Source organism: Hyla sarda, chromosome 2 (genome assembly GCF_029499605.1).
Source record: "Hyla sarda isolate aHylSar1 chromosome 2, aHylSar1.hap1, whole genome shotgun sequence".
Taxonomy (NCBI): Eukaryota; Metazoa; Chordata; class Amphibia; order Anura; family Hylidae; genus Hyla; species Hyla sarda.
This window is the reverse complement of record NC_079190.1, coordinates 366522880-366535576: the sequence shown is the minus strand read 5'-3', so window position 1 is coordinate 366535576 and position 12697 is coordinate 366522880. Positions and strand designations below refer to the sequence as shown.

The following is a 12697-nucleotide window of genomic DNA, read 5'->3' as shown; positions in this document are numbered from 1 at the left end:
GAAGGCATCTCTTATCTCATATATGGGACCAGAGACCCCTTACATCCTGCTACTTCAAAGAAAACTCCTGACTTCAAAAAGAGGAAAACAGCAGACAGGCCCCAATTGACTGCAATACACAAAAACAAAGGATACACTGTCTGAATGACCCCTCACCCCCCAGGTCTAAGTTTATACATAGATGCAATTATAAGACACATGTATGTTCCCATAATCAGGCCTTGGGCCTGACAATGGCATTGATGCTATGGACTGGCCTACCCGTTCCCCAGACCTGCATCCGATTGAGCACATCCACCAACGCCATGTTGCACCAGAGACTATCCAGGAGATGGCAGATGCTTTAGACTAGGTCTGGGAGGACATTCCTCAGGAGACCATCCGCTACCTCATCAGGAGCATGCCCAGGCATTGTAGGGAGGTCATACAGGCACGTGGAGGCCACACACACTACTGAGCCTCATTTTGACTTGTTAGAAGGACATTACATCAAAGTTGGATCAGCCTGTAGTGTGGTTTTCCACTTTGATTTTGAGTGTGACTCCATATCCAGACCTCCATGGGTTGATACATTTGATTTCCATTGATAATTTTTGTGTGATTTTCTTGTCAGCACATTCAACTATGTAGAGACGAAAATATTTTATACGATTAGTTAATTCATTCAGATCTAGGATGTGTTATCTTAGTTCCCTTTATGTTTTTGAGCAGTGTAGATGTTTCATGTGTAGGGGTTAATGGCATCCCCCGAACGAATCCCCTCACAAAGCCTCTCCGCATAGCCAACTTCCCCCACCTACTGGTCAGGTTTGTAGTTTCAGACACTTGTCCACTCAACCTGTTAGGAGCAGACGTTCTCTCCAGACTCCAAGCCTCCATTAAATTTAGCAAAGATGGAACTATATCCATCTCCTCCCCACTGGAGATTGAGGATGTCTCTGCTCTATACTCCATCCTGATCATGTTGGCTCTCCATAAAACTCCCACCTCCACAATCCCATCAGATGTACTTGCCCAAATACCCCTTTTTAACCCCTCCACCCTGCTTCCACTTCCTGAGGGAGGAAATGAAGGTGATGAAGAGGATCAAGGTGAACATGATCAGGGTAACCACTCCCATGATTGTTTTGAGCTGATGAAGATGGAAACAACACACTTGCCATCTTAAGTGAAACTCTACTGCCCAATCCAGACCTCACCATCTTTGTGGATGGCTCGAGATTTGCATACAAGCATGGGAGATACCATACAGTATATGCTGTAATGACAAAAAATTCGGTCCTAAAAGTGGAGGTCCTGCCTCCTACTGTCTCTGCACAAGAAGCTGAACTTTAGGCCCTCATCATGGCATGCAAATTGGCATAAGGCCAAACAGAAAATAGTTACACAGATTTGGCTAATGCATCTGGCGCCACCCATAATTTTGGATCACTCTGGAAAACCAGAGGCTTCCTGACAGCAGCAGAAACACCAGTAAAACACAGCATGGCCATGAAGGATCTGGTGGATGCCTTACTCCTCCCAACTCATGTGGCAATTCTGCATTTATAATCTGTTGTGTGCTGCCATGCCTGAAGAAGATGTGTGAAAAAGCCATGGACAATGCTACTCCCATGATGACTAACCTCGACCATGATGGACCATATACTCTATTACAGAAATTCCCGAATACAGAATCATTGCATGTGTAATGGACAGCATCTGAAAATCTATGTACAAAATCTGTGGCAAGGGGGGTCATGGAATAGCCATGACTCATCTAACGTACAGAAAGAAGAAAAGGAGTTGGAGAAGTACATAGGACAGATTAGCTAGGACTACATGTTAGGGAAATAATGTAAAATAGGCATTTTCAGGGGGAAATTGTAATGGATTTAATATATATAATCATATATATTTTAATTGGTATAAAATGTCTTCTTTTTCATACCAATTCATACCAATTCAAACCAGTTCTTTGCTCATTATTATCTGACCTGACAGAAATCAGTCTCTCCCCCAATGAAGCCTGACAATCAAGATTGAACTGTTTGCAGAGAAATAAAATAATGTCATTATGACATCTGGGGAGAAGTACAAGGTTCTAATTGCTTAGCGCTAAGGAGCAAACAAGTCAACTTGCGCATGACAAAATCACAAACACACACGTCACTAATAATAATCAATAATGTGGATGGTAATTTATGTTGATTCTGAATATAAGCTGTGAAATATGCTGTAATCAACACGAGGAAGAAGTACATTACCCTGAGCAAATCGTGTTAGTGTGTATTATTCACTCTGATGCGTGCATCAACTCTAATGATAATAATTGATTTGGATATAATTTGGACTGGAACAGATATCCACTAGGGCTCTGAAGGAACCCTTTAGGCAGATCTCACATCCTGCAGGAACACACGGGAACTGAGTTACTGCACTTTTTTCACAACAGGAACACCATTCCCATTAACAGGAGTCCTGAAGGACCAACCTTTGAGTTGAAATCTTTAGTGAGTTCCCACTTTTTTGTTCCCAGGACTTGACCCATGCCTTTAGGGTAGGGTCACATGTAGTGCATCTGCAGCGTATTTGATGCTGTGGATGCACTAGTGACCATCTTTAGAGTGTGCTTCCTGCTGTGCCCGTGTGTCCTGCCTTGTCCACTCGCAGCAGCAATCTGCTGCTACAAGTAGACACACAGGGATCTGTGAGTCCCGCTTGCCTGTGCAGTATTCTCACAGACATTGTGACCATTTTCAGCCTAGCTCAGGGAGCAGGGGGAACGAGCAGCCAGAACATGGGAGTCATGTTTAGAGTAGGGTCACACTTGGCAGACGTGCTGTGGATTTTCTACACATAATTTCAGTGTGGAAAATCCACAACATACACAGTAGCATTGTAGTGGATGGGACTTTTAAAATAAAGAAAAAACAATTAAAAGCAGAAATTGAAAAACTCTACAGCGTATCAATTGTTGTTTCAGATCTGCTGCTGACTTTTGGGGATTTTCCCCAATGACTTTAAAGAAGTACTGTACTCAAAATTCGCAATTGCGGGTGTTGCAGTCACAATTTCTTTAGGCCCAGCCTGAAGCCCTGAATGATCCAAGTAAAGCTATGGGGTTCTTGTCTATGTCTCCTCGTCATCTTCCTTCTTGCTTCCTCAGAAATGGACTAGGATGAAGTTCACAGGAATGTCACTTTGACTCTACAGAAGCTGGTATGCCCCAAGCAATCCTAAGGCTTGAAGCCTACCTCCCGATGAAGGGAGGTTAGTTGTTTCTCACTCTTTCTCACTCTAAGCTACACTTCAAGTAACTGAATTTCCTCTCTCTGGGGCGAGATGCTGGGCAGAAAACTAAATTGTTCCAAATGTTATGTAAAAGTAAGCGAATGGGCTTCCTCACTTACAGCCAGTACAAAATATAAACAATGTAAAGCAGCATACAACAGTTCACAATAGTAAAATACCCTACACACATGACAGTAATGAAGACAAATGTCTGACAACCAATTCAGATGTCCTGCAGAGATAGGCAGTGGGACACTGCATACATATACCAGACGTTGAACACGTTCTGTGGCCTAGGTTTTCAATACTTTTGCTTTGTCTGAGGTCTGTGAGATTATGGGTTGAAAGAATGGGAATGATGGAAATGTACACAATGATAAGCTCCACTGACACACCTAAAAACAGTTTATGAAGTGTTATTGGGGTATCTGATATATACTTAAGAAGGTATGCATTGTGATTGCTTTTCCATAAAAATGTTAATTCACTTACAGCATTTATCACCTTTGCACTGGTGTTAAATTTATCGGAGGGTCTGACTGATGGGTCCCCCTTTGATCAAGAGAATGGCTATCTCCGTTGCCCCTGTGATTTGACAGGTAGTATGTCTGCTTGCTGCACCTCCATTCACTGTCAATGAGACTGATGAGTCCAGCACTTACCTATCTCTGTCAATCCCATAGATAGTAAAAGCAGCAGTTGTCACAAAGGCACACTATACACAAGAGGCACTTGGGGACAATCTTTTTCATGATCAGTGGGGGTCCCAGTGGTCAGGCATCCAGCAATCATACATTTATGATATATTCTGTAGATAGTTGCTAGTGGCCACCCTCTTTTAAGCAGAGCTACCTTTCAGTATAATTTCACTACATATTTATCGCAGAGTATACAACCTTCTCACATATATCTTTGAATACCTTGAACTCTTGCCAAAAGTAATAATTATACCAACCCAGAGAGCCTCAGGGGTACAATGGCTGCACGTGTACATGTGTAGACACAGATTCCCTCATAGTGTTTATCGTTTCATTTGGCAGGATGGGTATGTGTAGATTCTTGCCTGGTATCGGGAAAACTTATTACAAAATATCACATGTTTATTTGCCTGCTTACAAAAAAATTCCAGAAAGCTTAACAAAAACACAAAGTTATTTATAGAAAGGAAATTGTCTACAGGGTAAAATTGCATAATCTCCATACTGATCCTAAATCCTTAAAGAATATAAAGATGAAAATCTCAGATTTTTCAGTTATTAATATTTTATACAATTTAAAAGTATTATTTAGATTAAAGTGGTGATCGGACCACAAACTGAGGCCTGTACTAGAGCCCTGTCTTTCTAGTCAATGAAAGCCTTAGCCATTGTACCCCCATCAATAAAACACTTAAAGGGATACTCCGGTGTTAAACTATTTTTTTTTAAATCAACTGATGCCAGAAAGTTAACGGGGTACTCCGTCCCTAATACATCTTATCCCCTATAAAAGGATAGGGGATACGATGTCTGGTCGCGGACGTCCTGCTGCTGGGGACCCCCACAATATGTCATTGCGCACCCACCTTTGTGACATCTCAGCAGCGCTGTAGGCTCCAAATGTGTGGCGTGACGACCACGGGCCCGGAGTATCATGATGTTATGACTCCGCCCCCATGTGATGTCACACCCCGCCTTCAATGCAAGTCTGTTGGAGGTGGCGTGATGGCTGTTCTGAAAATGGACAGAGGTGTCAGCCGTCACACCCCCTCCCATAGACTTGCATTGAGGGGCAGGGTGTGATGTCACACGGGGGCGGAGTTGTGGCGTAACCATACTCTCGACCCTTGGTCTTCATGCTACACATTTGGAGCCTCCAGCGCTGCGGAGAGCTCACAAAGGTTAGTGCGCAATGACAGACTGCGGGAGTCCCCAGCGGTGGGACCCCCGCGACCAGACATCTTATCCCCTGTCCTTTGGATAGGGAATAAGATGTATTAGGGCCAGAGTACCCCTTTAAACACATTTGTAAATTACTTCTATAAAAAAAAAATCTTAGTACTTATTAGCTGCTGTATACTACAGAGGAAATTCTTTTCTTTTTGGATGTCTTTTCTTTCACGACCACAGTACTCTCTGCTGACACCTCTGTCCATGCCAGGAACTGTCCAGAGCAGGAGAAAATCCCCATAGCAAACATATGCTTCTCTGAACAGTTCCTAAAATGGACAGAGGTGGACAGAGGTGTCAGCAGAGAGCACTGTGGTCATGACAGAAAAGAAATCCCTAAAGAAAAGAATTTCCTCTGTAGTATACTTTAAGAGAAGTAATTTAAAATCTAAGAAAAAAATTAACCACACCTCAAGAATACCACCCTTCTGGGTACACTATAAATAATTATTGGAGACAAAATTGCTAAAACAAACAATTACTAAAACAAACAATTGCTAGTAATATAAAACTATTAATAAAATTATCAGAGCAATGGTAATATTAACATCAACTGTCATTGAGCCCTAATGAACACATAGGAAAAATATTGTAAAATTATCTGCAGAATTTAAGAAGTAAATGTCGATAGTCCGGAATGGACTAATAGTCCGGCACATATGATGATAATAACAAAAGTCACTTGTTTTTGAGAACTAATATGAAGTAACCTGTCCACAGTCTCTAGATGGATAAATGGTTAAATCTCACCGTAGCCGCTGGTCCCGTACTGCGACGGGCCGATGTATGCGAGTCCTGTGCTAGCTGTAATGGTTCCGGCGTGCAAGCCTAGGCAGAAAAAGGGCTCCGGCAGGAGACTCCCATATGAACGGTCCGTGATGTCGGCAAACACCCGTGCAGTTATCGGACCCTCGTTGTGTTAGTTGTAGCTAGATTCTGGTAGTAGAAGCAACAGGTTTGCAGTGCGCTTGGTGAGAAGAGATGGTTGGTAAGTGCAACAGGTGCAAATGAATGGTTGTATTAAGTTGTTCCGTGCCAGCTTCATTCAAAGTAGTGCAGATGAATAGTGCTCTGTTCAGACTGGATAATGGCCTAGACGCGTTTCAGGGTGCTAATAACGACACATTCTTCAGTAGTCAAGTATACATCTATACTTGCCTACTGAAGAAGGGGTCGTTATTTGCACCCTGAAGCACGTCTAGGCCGTTATCTGGTCTGAACAGAGCACTATTCATCTGCACTACTTTGAATGAAGCCGGCACGGAACAACTCTTAGCAAATCTTTGCTAATTTTATTAAAAAGGAAAGACAAAAATCTTGCATTGACATAAGTATTCAGACCCTTTACTCAGTACTTAGTTGAAGCACCTTTCGCAGAAATTACAGCTTCCAGTCTTCTTGGGTGGGATGCCACAAGGCGTGCACACCTGGATTTGGGGGTTTTCGTTTCGGTTTAAGTCAGGTCTCTGGCTGGGCCACTAAAGGACATTCACAGCGTTGTCCCTAAACCACTCCTATGTTGTCTTAGCTGTGTGCTTTAGGGTCATTGTCTTATTGGAAGGTAAATCGACTGCCAGTCTGAGGTCTAGAGAATTCTTGAACCGGTATTGCTCCATTCAGCTTTTCCTCAACCCTGGCTAGTCTCCTTTTCTCAGCTGCTGAAAAACACCCCCACAGCGTGATGCAGCCACCACCATGCTTCACTGTAGGGATGGTATTTAGAAGGTGTGGGGAGTGCCTGGTTTCCTCTACACACAATGCTTAGAATTGAGGAAGAAAAGTTCAATCTTGGTTTGCATTGTCAGCTGTCAGACCTGATATAGACAGGGCGGTGTGTTTCCAAATAATTTCCAATAAACTACCACAAGTGACTCAAACCATGCTGTAGAAACATCTCAAAGATTATGAAGAAAAATAAGAGTCCCCCAGAGCTAAATGCTAATTGTCATAGTACAGGGTCTGAATACTTACATTAATGCAAAATTAGATTTTTACTACTAAACTTCTATTTTTACATTCTTATTAAGTGCAGAATGCTGAGAAAAAAATAATTCCAAATGCATTTCAAGTATCTGTTGCTGGAATCGCAATGAAAATGGAATATGTATGATTAGAAAATATTGCTGCTTTCTTTCAAAAACTATGACACATTTGTATGTGGTATAGCAGTTACCCCACTTTACTTCAGAACAGCTGAATTGCAATACCAGACAGCTGTAGGTAGGACTTCTCTGCAGGTAGTTTGCCTCAACAATCCCCCCGCCCCCCCCCCCCCCCATTAGGTAGGAACACTTGTAGGTAGATCTATAGTATTTCAAAATAGATTAGCTCGGCACTACTGTGAACGTTGATATGCCTACTTATGGCATATATATATCTATCTATCTCCAAAACCCTTCCAGGTAGCAGGCTAACTAATGGTGCTCACTGACATATACAAAATCCAATGACATAATATTCCATAAGAATAGAAAGTCAGGGCACTCACCCACGTCAGGTTTTCAATCTTCTTTATTTCAAGATGTATCAAACAAACATCAGTGCCTAAAGCGGAGCTACCCCCGCCATTGCCTTTTCCTCTATTTCCCTGTTTAAGCAATGATGTTTGTTTGATACATCTTGAAAAAAAGAAGTTTGAAAACCTGACGTGGGTGAGTGCCCTGACTTTCTATTCTTATGGAATATCTTGTAGGTAGATCGCTCATCCCCACCATGTAGTTTCCCCAATGTAAGTAGTCGCTTCCTACCTACCAACCCCCCCCCCCTCGTCATAGGTAGAAGCCCCCTGTGAGGCACTTATGTGGTGTCCCGGCACCGTATTTCATACTGTGCCTTAGTTATTAGTCCCCAAAGTTAGAGTCCCTAGGACTGTCAGGGTTCGCTTCCCTAATTAACCCCTAGTCACTCCTTAGTAACTTGATATTTAGAAATATTATCTATATAAATATATGTATATGGTGTTACTTACTTGGTTTGGCGTCGCAGGGGCCCAGCCCCTGTCCATATAAGGGAGCATATAAGGGAGCTGCGCCATTTTGTCACGCTCTTGGGTTGCTGACTCTGGACGAGGTAGGATCTCTGGACCTAATCCAACCCCTAAATCCAGCAGATCTATGCAAATACAATCCTCCTAATCTTAAGAGAACTTTCCGGTCCTAAGCAACTGTCAGTCACTGCTGTGCTGTCTATATAGACTCTGTTATCTGGACTGTTACCGATACTGCATGTACAGAAAATCTTCAGTAAAGTTCCTGCAAGTTTTAAGTTCAGCACTGCTGTGGACAATCCATTTATTTTACACTCACCTATCGCTCTTAGGAAGGGTGGCGATAGGCCCAGCATCACTACAGAATGTTAACCCCTCACCCTGGCGTCACGAGTGACAAGGGTTAAATTAACCCCTCATATTCTACAGCAACACCCCAACTACCCTACACCCCCACCAGGCTATTACAAAGCCTTTTTGGCGTCTGACTAACAGGAGTCGGGTGTGTGCCTGCTGCTGTTGCCACTAGTGAAATTGTATTCCCCCCAATATAACGGACTTTATTCATGTGCTGTAAACCGCATTATTGTGTACAAGAGCGGTGCGCGTGGAACGCATTACAAGGGGCCACGCGAAAAGTAAGGGGGGAGGCGAAGATTTATCTGCTGCAAGAATGTGTAAACTGCGAAATGAATACATGCTACGATCCTCTGGTCCGGTCAGCACAGGAAGAGTTAACCTGCTGCCGGAGAAGCGAGCAAAAAAGTCCTGCGCCACGTCCCGCCCCTGGGCATGGCTATCAAGTTGCTGTGTCACAGCCAAAGGGAACTTGGAAACAGAGTAGTCGTTTCTGGGAGGACAGGAAGTCGGGGCTGCACCGATGACGTCCTTCCTGCTGGCCTACATTTTGGGGAAGCCCAGTATAAAGGACACCCTGCACAGCGACCTCTTCAGTCTACACAAGGAGCCGGAGAGTACAGACATGGAGGAAAGCAGCGTTCCACGTGCTGAGAACAGCAAAATGGCGCCGGAGCAACGGAAAGTTGTGGCGGCCGCAGCCCAACTATTCCAGGATATCGCTGACCGTCTGCAATGGTTGTCATTGGACGAAGAGGGGGCTTGCAATCTTCCCCCCACTGCCCGATGATGATGATGATTGGCCGGATACACCTCCAGGAGACTGCGCTGGGACACCTGGAGTAGCATCGCCGGTGAGATTGTCCCCTCACCACAGGACTTGGGGCTCGTGGGCCCAGATCCCATTGGAGGAGTCTGCAGTGAGTACCCCGCCAGAGGCGGCCTTTTCTACCTCCTCCAACCCTGAGCCTGAGATACCTTTATCCAACTTGCCGAGTGCACGACGGCGCTCACCAGATTTGCCCCAGTGGATTTTTGGGGACAAGCCGGGACTCATCGAGTATATGCACGCAGTTCTACAACCTATACCTGGGAAGCCATTCCCACCAATTCCAACCGCACAAAGAGAAAGGGCCCGTCAGGAAGCCAAGCTGGCTGAGTTGAACAACAAATTAAAGGCCCGACACAGAGAACTGTACGTCCCTAAGCATATGTTTGCCTCCTGAGGAGAAAATTCGTTATCAGGAGAATACTAAAGAAATGGAAGCACTCTACATCCGCAAGTGGGATCATCCCCGAGAAGGGGAGGAGCCTCTAGAACGACGAAGAGCAACTGTGGCCAAGTTGGACAAGGTCAGAGGTTATGGGACACACCTAGATTGCCATACAGGGCAAACCATCCTCGTAAACTGGCGAGCAGTACAGAGGCTATATCTACATAAAAGTTCTACTTTCCGGAGGTGGGTGAGATAGTGGAGTACACCCCCGTCCAGGGCCTGCGTGGAGAATGGGCTGCTGTGGTCACAAGACCAACGGCCCCAACACAGCTTCCCTTCAAATACTTTCCATCTACAGATTGGGAATCGGATCCCTTTAACCTGAGGCTGAAATGGTCTGCTCCAGATGCCTCCACCAACGTAGTCAAGGAGGAGGAGCCTCTACATCATCAGTCATCTGTTTCGTGTAGCACAGTGCCAAGGCCTGCTCAAGACCAAGAAAGTAAGCCCAAATTGCGGGCGCCAAAGACCGTACCTAGACCCTCTCGGAGCAATGAGAGTTTGTCTGTATCCGAGGTACCAACGTATGTACCTAGGCCCTCTTGGAGCAATGAGAGTTTGCCTCCTGCAACGGTACCAACGAAAGTACTCTGGCCCACTCCTGGCATGGAGGTGGGGCTGAAACCTTATTCACCAACCTTGATCCCGACCAGTAAGCCCCTGGTCACTTTGAATCCCACTGTTACCCATTCTACTATCACCGATGTGGTGTAGGAGAGCTATTTTAACTCCCAGCCAGCCCCTGATGTTGGAAGGGCTAGGGGGTCTACAAGAGGCACAAGAAGAGTACGGAAGAATATTTTCTAAAGGACTGTGAAGTAATGACTGTTGCTTTTCTTTGCTAACCACTTTTGTTTTCCAGTAACAAAGTTCAAGACATATGTACCTAGCAGGACTATGCTAAGACTGTTCAATTTCCAAGTTCAGCAACGTAACCATTAAGCTTTGTGCCTGACCATCAGGTCAAGAGACTCCTAGCCAGTAGGAGATTCGTAAGTTTTGTGCCCGGCTGATTTGTGGCAGCCGTGAAACATAGACTCCTAGTGTAGGTGGACTGCAGATCCTTACACGCCAATTTTGTGTATATACCTCTAGACTTTCTTGCTAAAAATTGCACTTATCAGGTGTATGAGCCTGAACCTTGTTGGAGTGTTAATAAATACGTAAGTCTGTGTGATAAAAATGTATATGGTTCTTGTACACAGAAAAAAATTGCTTTGTGTCTGTGTACATAAAAAGTAAGTAAAGGTTGTACACGGAAATTGTCCGCTAGATGCACGTGTACACTAAAAACAAAAAACGTAAATAATTATTGTATACATGTACATACAAATGTATAAAAATACTAAAAAGGTGTTTTAGTAGTTGCTAGATTGGTGACTCTACCGGCCCCTCCGAGAGTAGCATTCCGGTCGCCAATCGCTAGCACCTGTCAAAAAAAATAAAAAATAAAAAATACCCTTAAGGTAACAAGACTAACTACTAGCAGTACTTGCACACATAGTACCTTAAATTGCTCACTTAAATGTACTTCTCCAGTACATACACAAAATAAAAATATGTCTCACACTCAAGAAACACTTTAGGAATTGTAGCCTATTGATATCCAATTCCTGCCACTGTTAGGTACACTAATCTTCTCTCTCTGTTATTACGTGTGTGAGATGCTCTACTTGGCCAGTAGGTGCTCTTGCGAGCTTAAAATTAAACACGTATTTCCAAAGGTAACTGTTACGCCTAGCGCTCCGGGTCCCCGCTCCTCCCCGGAGCGCTCACGGCGTCTTTTTCCCTGCAGCGCCCCGGTCAGTCCCGCTGACCGGGAGCGCTGCACTGTCATGGCCGTTGGGGATGCGATTCGCACAGCGGGACGCGCCCGCTCGCGAATCGCATCCCAGGTCACTTACCCGTCCCGGTCCCCTGCTGTCATGTGCTGGCGCGCGCGGCTCCGCTCTCTAGGGCGCGCGCGCGCCAGCTCTCTGAGACTTAAAGGGCCAGTGCACCAATGATTGGTGCCTGGCCCAATTAGCTTAATTGGCTTCCACCTGCTCCCTGGCTATATCTGATCTCCTCCCATGCACTTCCTTGCCGGATCTTGTTGCCTTGTGCCAGTGAAAGCGTTTAGTGTGTCCAAAGCCTGTGTTACCTGAACTTCTGCTATCCATCCTGACTTCGAACCTTGCCGCCTGCCCCCGACCTTCTGCTACGTCTGACCTTGCCTCTGCCTAGTCCTTCTGTCCCACGCCTTCTCAGCAGTCAGCGAGGTTGAGCCGTTGCTAGTGGATACGACCTGGTTGCTACTGCCGCAGCAAGACCATCCCGCTTTGCGGCGGGCTCTGGTGAAAACCAGTAGCCTCTTAGAACCGGTCCACTAGCACGGTCCACGCCAATCCCTCGCTGACACAGAGGATCCACTACCTGGAAGCCGAATCGTGACAGTAACCTAGGTAAGGCTATACTGTTGTGTTCTAGGGGTAAGTAGCGTGTAGCCGATAGACCCTAGTAGCTAACCTTATTGGTAGAGAGCCTTAGGCAAGCCAATATACCCTTTTTGTGTACTAACAGGTAACTCATCGTGGCAAAACAAAAGTAAATGTGGTGAGATTTCAAAAATGTTTAGTCAGCTTGAAACTAAAGGTATAGAGATCTGTACTAATGTCTAGTTAGCCTCATAAATGTATAGAGAGCTATAAAAATGTCTAAGGATCTAGAAACTAATGTCTAGATAGCTTCCTAATGTCTAGATAGCTTCATAATGTCTAGATAGCTTCATAGTTGTGTAGTAAGGATACTAGTCAGATTAAAAGAATATGTCTTCAGAATGTATATAGAATGTTTATAATTCTGTCCTTGTCCTAGTCCCTCTACCTTAGGGTACA

At 44.7% G+C, this 12697-nt stretch overlaps 1 long non-coding RNA gene across 1 annotated transcript in view; it reads left to right on the top strand.

Annotated features, from left to right (window-relative positions):
* The window catches only part of LOC130357958 (uncharacterized), a 42855-nt gene extending 39633 nt beyond the window's left edge, over positions 1–3222 (top strand). The window contains exon 3 of the long non-coding RNA XR_008889340.1: positions 3149–3222. This is a non-coding gene — a long non-coding RNA (uncharacterized LOC130357958). The remainder of the gene's footprint in view (positions 1–3148) is intronic.
* Positions 3223–12697: the final 9475 nt, after the last annotated feature.